General features: G+C 42.0%; 1 pseudogene; it reads left to right on the forward strand.

Moving 5' to 3' along the window:
* The first annotated feature begins 308 nt into the window (after positions 1–308).
* On the forward strand, positions 309–965 carry LOC117716973 (small ribosomal subunit protein eS7-like; annotated as a pseudogene).
* The last annotated feature ends 7,999 nt before the right edge of the window (positions 966–8,964 follow it).

Below are 8,964 nucleotides of genomic sequence, written 5' to 3' on the forward strand. Positions count from 1 at the left end.
AAAAGGAAATGGAGGGACAGTGGGTGTTGGGACGTGAAGGGGTGGGTGTTGGGGTGTAGACTGAGGCTTTAACAGAGGATGATTGGTCTTTTCTGGGGATAATGTCAAAGAGAAGTAGGAGTTCAAAATAAAAAAAAAGTATTCATTTTTAATCTATCATTCCTTGATTAAAAAAAAGTTATGCTGGATAGTTTTATGTCAACTTGACACAAGTTAATGTCATTTTGGGAGACGGAACCTCAACTAAGAACCTCGATTTGCCAGAGCTGGGTCTTTTTTCTAAGCCAACACTCTGTGAGGACAAGGCCATGTTCAACTTGAACGTCAAAACTGTAAAGCCCAGTGGTGAAAAGCCAGATGAGTTCAAGTCTGGCATCTCTCAGATGTGAGCTTGTCTCCCGGGTCCCCCTGATTTCTTAGCCTCTGGGTCCCCTGACCCTGGTGTGGCACCCAGGTTCTCTGTATTCATAGGCACTGCTTGAGCTGGAGATGAACTCAGATCTCAAGGTGCAGCTGAGGGAACCCAGCATCACCGTGGCCACAAAAATTGGAGGTGGTGGTGGTCAGAAAGCCATCATAATTTTTGTACCAGTTCTTCAGATGAAATTGTTCCAGAAAAATCCAAGTCCGGCTAATTGTTGAACTGGGAAGCACATAGTCTTCATTGCTTAGAGGATGATTCTGCCCATGCCAACCCAGAAAAGCTGTGTGAAAAACAAGCAAAAGTACACAGAAGCAGTGCCCTGACAGCTGTGGACAGTGCCATCCTTAAAGACTTGGTCTTCCCAAGTGAAATTGTGGGTAAGAGGATCCATGTGAAATTGGATGGCAGATGGCTCAAAAAGGTTCATTTAGCCAAAGCACAGCTGAATAACTTAGAGCAAAAGGTTGGCACTTTTTCTGGTGTGTATAAGAAGCTCATGGGCAAGGACATTAATTTTGAATGCCCAGAGTTTCAGTTGTAAAGAAAATGACTGAATAAAGTGTCAGTCATAGAAAAAAAGAAAGAAAAAGAAAGTGTTCTCATCAGATTAGCCTGTGGACAGTCTGTGGTACATTTTTTAAATTGATAATTTATGCAAGAATGCTCGTTGTAGGCAGTGCCACCCCCTGAACTGATTGTTCTGTGTGCTGTAAGAAAGCAGGCTGTACAAGCCATGAGGAACCCGACAGTAAGCGGTACTCCTCTGTGGCTCCTGCCCTGTTCTTGCCCTAGTTTTCTTTAATAACGGACTGTGATGTTGAACTGTAAGCTGAAATAAACCCTTTCCTCTCCAAGTTGCTTTTGGTCATGGTGTTTTTATCACAGCAGGAGGAACCCTAAATAAAATAAAAGATTATTTAGATCTAGAAATCCTTTGGTCAAGAATGGATTCTACTCTGTCTTTAAAAACTATGGAGTTGGGGCAAATGGTTTCTAGGTCTTTATGTAACTGAAGTCAGTCTTCTGGTTCTGAGGATCAAAAGCTGACCTGAGTCCCCACTCTCCCTGGGGAATCTTGGTTTCTGTCCACCCTACAGATGAGCTATGGTGTAAATGAAGCAGCTATAGGGGATAGTGCCAAGCAGCTTGAGAGGATGCCTGAATGGATGTACGGGATGGTCCTGATGCTACTAAGGTCCTGGTGCTACTAAGGTCCTGTTCCCCAATTGATTCTTGATTGATCAATAAAGATGCCAAGAGTCAATTGCTAGGTGGAAGGAAAGAAGTGGGACTTTCAGGTCCCTGAAGGCAGGCTAAGAGAGGAAGGAGGAAGAGAAAAGGATTTGCCATGCTTTGGAGGGAGGAAAAGCCACGAGTCATGTGAGATCCAGGGTGGAGTGGCCATTGGCCACTTCCCCGACTAGCAGTTGGGTAGCAGGCAGGATATTTTAAACATAATTAAGCTGAGGGCAAATTTAGAGGGCTGAACGAGGAGAAGGTAACTGAGCAACTAAAATTGAGGGAAGATTTAGGGTGGTGAGCTGAGAGTGAAAAGGAGGGCATGAGATAGCCAAGGAAGGTTTAGAAGAGTCCAGCAATTGAGCCAATAAGTCTGGTTGAAAAAATAAGGTAATGTATGTGTCTTTCATCCACGGATCTGAGGGAACCTAGGTGGAATTGCAGTCTGCCTGGAGCTTAAAGTAGGGTAGCAAAAACTACATGCTGCTGATGAATGCTAGTGGACTTCGGAGTGCAAGCCCTGTAGTAGTATTTCTGCTGAGCCCTGCATCAAAACACCATTGTTCTCCCCAACACTCTTTGCTTCCTCCCCTCAAGACAGCTACAGTTGTTTGGGGCCCAGATGATGATTCTACAGTCCACATTTAGTCCATCTGCTGAAAATACTCTTAGTCTCTAAAACTGACGAACCAAGCCAAACTGTGCTTAGAGAACAGAGAACAATGAATTAACTAAAGCTACATTGTAACCTCGGATGTAACAACCAAAAGAATCAGTCAGTAATTTGTGCAATGGTAATTACTATTGAAGGAAACAATGTTGCCTATAGTTTGCAATATTTTCTTAGTGCGAGTAAAATCAAGTAGACCCTAAAAGGTTTCTAAATTGTTTACATTCTATACTCACAGTTGTTGGGGTCTGAGAGTTGCCTCACAAACTACAGTGATATCAGTCAGACAGTGATGGTTTATTGAATGCACACCCTAAGACTGAGCAGATTAGGAATGTAGCTCAGAATTATCTAAGCTATGACAATAAACATTTCTCAAGGCAGGCTTATAAAGGAAAAGAAAAAAAAAACCACGGTGAGCTCATATGCAGGTGCAGGAAGTGCTGGCCGGTGGTCAGGCTCTGACTCAAGGTATTTTAGACATAGCAATCCATATTGACCTTTAACTTGATGGCTCCTACATAAAGCTTTGTGGAGTTTCTTAATATTAACAAACCTCATACAGAACACACAGAATATAACCAGATATGTGATCAGCATCACCTTGCTCTGAGTCAGGTTATTTCTCTGTGTCAATGACTGGTAGGAATATTTCAGCAACAATATGAAATAGCTGGCAGGCATGGAACAAAATGGTTATAGGTATTCTGGGGGGCAGAGGTCAGACCACAACATTAGTCATACTTAGGCTTTTTAAAATAAAAAATTGAAGCCAAGCAGTGGTGGCACATGCCTTTAGTCCCACCACTAGAGAGGCAGGGGCAGGCAGGTTAGGTAGGCCAGCCTGGTCTACAGAGTGAGCTTCAGGACAGCCAGGGCTGGCTACACAGAGAAACCCTGTCTCAAAATCAAAACCAAAACAAAACTATTGATTGATTGAGCAACAGATACAAATTTTATATTTGCAGTATCTACACTGTAGTGCCCAAATCAATGTTTCAATAACTAAAGTCAGTTACATTTGTGAAATATCAGTTAAAGTGTTTAGAATTATGCAAAAAGCAGCTGTCTGATTAAACTTTTAATTCTTAATATAACTAACATGTCTATGACATGTTATTCATACATCTTATTTAACATGTGATGATTATATTTTTGAATGACTGAATTTGACTCTATCTCTCTTGGTCAGTTAGTTTTGTAAAACTTGAAGACAATTATAATTCAGCGGAATGGGTTTGTAGCTGTCACTAGTTTTTAAGCGATTCAACGCTTTTGTTAAGTAAGAAGTAACCGAGGTGACTGTGCCTGGTAACCAGTAACTTTGCCTCTGCTCTGCTCACCTGATCATTTCCAGATCGTAGTGCTAGACAAAAGAAAACAGGACTGCACACCTGTGTAGCCTTGTATAGCCTTGAATACAACAGGTTATATCTGAGCTCCAAGAATTCTGGTAACATGAGTGAAGAAGATACTGATTGTTTGAGAGAACATTTTCTGGATGTTTTAGAACAGTGTATCTCAAAAATGAGTATTTTAGATGTTCAATTGATCTGTAAGGACTTTTAAAAGTGTACCGAGGTCTCTAAGATATACCTTTAAAGTTCAATATAATAGCCCTGTGTGATACATGTCAGATCTGGGGATATAGATGCAACGGGCAGGCACGAGTTACCTATTGATTTAATCAGACATTCTCTGACTCATGGGATCATTTTGAAGGATGGTGGAAGAGTAACCTTCCCACTCACGGTCATCATTTTACACTTAAATACCATTGTGCCTTCCCTTACAGGCCCTCCATTGTGAAATAAGAACAACAAGGTAAAGATCTCAAAATGAAAATGTTCATGAATCCAATACCCTTCTCAGTTTATTCCAGTTGTAAAAACCTCTGCAATCAAAGCCAGTGCTTGAACCACAAAGTTCAGCAAACCCATCACAAGGGCAAGGGTGCCATCTGGAAAAGCCAAAGTAACCCACGACTCACTGATCACAATGGGGCCAGTCACCTTCCCGTGGCAGGAGCACTGAGCAGTTATTTGGTCACATATGTCCTTAGAGCAGCGGTGATGGCAGTGGCATGCTGGGTAAAGCAAAGAGGATTATGCTGGGAAGAGGCAAGTGCCCTGATGAAACAACTCCAGCTCTGATTCTGGAGTCCCAGCCCTAACTCAAGTCAGTGAAGCGGCTTTGATATGTGCTTGGAACAAAGGCTGGCATTCATGAGTGCCGGGCTAATGTTTGGTAACTAATGACTCACCAAATTCATTCGATAAAGAGCAGGTTATGGCCAACTGGGCTTTATGATAGATAGTTTGCGGGAAGAAACTGAACAAACAATACATTTCCGAAGACTTAAGCTTCCGTGTATGGTGAGTCAAAATGTAACTTGGAGTTGGTAAATGCATTGAGCACCCTCTCAGGGTGTCCACATTCTCCTTTTCCTAGATGAGGCAGATGAGATAGTCTTCCTCTGCTGAATTGTCCAATTCCCCGAGTTCATCTTGCCTGTACAAAGACGTGATGACTATTTGGTAGGGGTATAACTGTTGCTCTAGTCCATCTCTTTGTGAATCCTGAACACTTTATAACATAGAAGAGGAAGAGGAAGAGGAAGAGGAAGAGGAAGAGGAAGAAAGATAGAAGCAGTGACGACCTACTTAAGTACTGTTTTCTCAGTAGGCAACCAGACCTACTCACTGGCTGGGAAGAAGCCACCTGTGTGGACCATGACTGAAAAGATATGTTTGATGCTAGAAAGAATTGGCTGATTCTAGGTTTCTTAGCTCCTCAGTTAGGTATCTGTGGGGAGCAATGCTATTACTAATGTTTTCATCATGGACAGAGAGCTGACTACATAGACTGTGGCAACCTCGAGAACTGAATTATCAACGACAGTTGGAGCCCCACATAAGTGTTTGTTAATGGATGTTTCACAAAATGAGTTGCAAGGCTGTTTGTGTTCCTGACATCAGAAAGGGTAATACTCCAATAGTATTGTCCCTTTCTTTTTTTCTTTTCTTTTCTTTTTTTTTTTTTTTTAACTTTTTTTCCCCCCACGAATCACACGGGAAGAGGGAGAGAACTCGGGATTCGAACTTGGGAAGAAGGGCACGGCTGCCCTCTGGAGGCGGCCGCCCAAGGGTATTGTCCCTTTCTTGATCTAGTGGTTGAGTGAGGCTGTCTAGACACAGACTTTGCAGGTTAGGATGGAAAGTGGGGTGCATGACCAACTCACTTCTTGGTGTTTCCATTTTCCCTGGAACCTTTCCCCATTACTCTACACTGCAAACCTCCAGAAGCATGGCTCACCTCCCTTCATCCTTTATATGAGTCCTGAATAGAGCTCTGTGAAGTTAATACTGCCTCATCAGTAGATGAATGAAGCATGGTAGGAGGCAGTTCAGGATATTATATACATAGAGTCTGAAAAATATATAACAATAGTCAAATTTCCAATATCCTCCTTGCCTCATTTTCAACAACCAAAACTGTAAATCATCATTTTTCTCTTAGTTTTTTTGTTTGTTTGTTTACCATATACCATGACAACCACAGTTTACATTGACACTGGCCTCCAAATAGGCTGCAGCTGGACCCAACTGGACCCCGAGGGTAACACTGACAGGCTGCAGGGGACAGAGGAAGGGAGATGTTGGTAACGGAGGGGAAGAGGAGTACCTTGATCCTTAGTGGCTTAGTTCATATCTCCTTTATAACATGAACTCGGTATCCCTCTAATCTGCCTCAACTATTAGTTTGGGATTTACACATGGGAACATGTAATATTGTCCAAAGGCAGTATTACTTGTGTAGTACTTAGAACAGTGTTTGCCATGTGGTAAGTGCTCAATAAACATTACTGAGCAACTTAATTAAAGGCTTAATAGGTTGCTTTAACTAACTGACTTCTTGAATGTTACTCTTGGAGTCATTATACCTTCAGTTGCTGATGTGTGTGGGGCAGAAGCATACATTAATGGTATAGATTTGCAGTGTCTGGAATAGGCTTACACGTTGAAGTCTAGGTTCCCACTGCAGCATTACTCAAAGGTAGGGATTTAGAGACCTGATGGCATCAGGAAGCTCTGCCTCCATTAGTGGATACTCCATTGGATTTATAATTTGATCACAGTTACGGGAGGTGGTAAAAACTGGGAGGAGGGGTTTGGCTGGAGGAATTAAGTACTAGGGGTGTGTCTTAGAAGGGATTAACTTTTTCCTGGGCTTTTTCTGGTCTCTCTGCTTCCTGGCTACCCCAGAGCGAGCAGTGCTGCTCCGTGTCACCCTTATGCCATTTTGATCTGATTTATCTGAGGTCCAGAAAAAAAATGGAACCAGCCAACTGTAGACTGAAACCATACACCAAAATATGCCTTTCCTGATTTTCAAGTTATTTCCTTCAGGAATTCATTACAGTGATAAAAAACAAAAACAAAAACAAAAACCAAAAAAACAAAACAAAACAAAAAACACAAAAAACAAACAAACCAAACCAAGGCGCGCAGCGAGCATCTTTTTATCCCCTCTGTTCTGTGAGTTCATAAGACACCGAGCTGACCCTCAAAATAGCTGTCAGTGGATTCAGGCTCCATTCAGGCTGAGTTCACTCTGGAGGAGACAGTTGACAAAATTAGGACATGTTTTTGGATGCCACAAGGCAAACTCCCTTCCCTCCAAGCAAAGGATTATCCAGTTTCAAATCTCAGCAGAGCCATAGCTGGGTGAATGGCACATTATATACTTGTTTATATATTATATTAATTATATTATATCCTATCAAGATTATATACTTGTTTATAATGTGTACACCATTATCTGTTAAGAGAGAAATACTTTGGTTAGAGTTTATTCTAGCTGCCAAATTCTAGGATTCCAAATACATGTTCTGGACCACTGCCCCAGCAAGCTCACTCCAAGTCTCACACTGAAGGTCCTCATTGTATATTTACCACACTGGACGGTCTGATTCTATCATGTCAGCAGACTGCCGTGGGCATCTAATTATTGGCTGATGGGAATGTTGTTGTTTGGAGTGGATGCTAAAATTGATCTATTAGCCCACATTCCAAAAAGCATCCGCAGGCTCACAGAACCTCAGCAGAGCCATTTAGGACGCTCACCCAGGGCCCCATTGTGCAGCTGTGCGAACATGCTGACCAAGAGCCTTTCACACACAGCTGGGAGCACTTGAGGTCCCACCCCCGAGGCCATTTCAACACAGTTCTGCTGCTCCTACCCAGCTACATCCTGCTTGCTGCAGAAATCCTCCAGTGAGTTGATGGGAAAAAGGCCAAGCTTTTGAGATAATGAGAAAAGAAGATGCATGTTCAAACTCTGCTGTCTAAGAGTCTCACTGCATAAACAACTGACCTCAGAGACACTCTGCCCAGTCTTTCAAATTGTCTGGGACTTTTATAACTTTATGATCTTTGGTTACTTAAGCAATCTTTAGGTGTTTACAGTTACTAACCCATCATGGAAAAGAAAATTAAAAAATTCTTATTGATTTGTTTTTTATTACGTTTTTACTTTCCAAGTCAATGAAGCATCTCTGTCTTCCACATGTTCCCGCCTTTTCCTCCACAGTCACTTCCTTGGTGTCCTTTAACTTATGTTTCTTGAACATGTGTCTGTGGATAGCTGCAGACCTGCATGGACCCGATTACTTATTGGTTGTCCTGTAAGCATCAGCACCAACGCACATCCAAACTAGCTTTCCTTTCTTTGCATATCAAGCATAGGATCTCCCTCCTGGAAGGCTGCATTAGATCAACAGCATCACCACCCTGTTGTGTTGCTGAGTAGCGTCTACCAAGCTCTGAACGGAGAAAGAATTGGTTATCCTTCTCCCTGTTGGTCAGTGATGCTTCCCATATCAGCCACAGTTCCACTCAGTTCTTCATCTTAAATCTGTCTAGAGTCTAACTGGCTCTTCACCCTCTTGTTGCCTTTTTAGAGTGGTACCCATAGACATTCTAACCTCTGTTTCCCCATCTGCTGGTTCTCTATGTCACCACCACAAAGGTCCAATCCAAGGTACTTTGTTCAGATAATCTACTGTGCTTGGATAAAAGCTACACTTCTCTTTCCATACGGTGTCTGAATCTCCATCCTTTAAGCCCAGAGCTTCTTGCTATGGGAGGCACTTCCATCTGGGAACAGTTTAGCGGTTCACTGGAGTGGTTTTGGTCAGCACAGTGCTAGGGTGTAGCGAGTTATGCATTTGGTGGATGGAGATACTAGACAGCCTCATAAAATGGAAAATGATCTCATGTCTCCTACAGCTTATAAAATGTTCCACTGAACAAGCATAAAGGAAAAAACAAAGCCTTGACAGTACTATGTAACCTGAGAGACCAAGTCCATGGTTTTAAATACACGAATATGTTCATAATACATTTGCCTCTATGGCTGTCTCCTGCTTAGCATTTGCATATGTAAGCATATTTTTACTTCATTATATCTTCTGGTATATTCATGTTTCTGTGTATTCTCTGTTCATCAACTATGTCTCTTTTATTAACATCATCACATTATATTACTTTGCTTGGAAGTTATGTGTGCAGATGGACTATATTAACTACACATTTCATCTCAAAGAATATTAGAAAACGTGTTGTAAAAA

This window comes from Arvicanthis niloticus, chromosome 11 (assembly GCF_011762505.2).
Source record: "Arvicanthis niloticus isolate mArvNil1 chromosome 11, mArvNil1.pat.X, whole genome shotgun sequence".
Classification (NCBI taxonomy): domain Eukaryota; kingdom Metazoa; phylum Chordata; class Mammalia; order Rodentia; family Muridae; genus Arvicanthis; species Arvicanthis niloticus.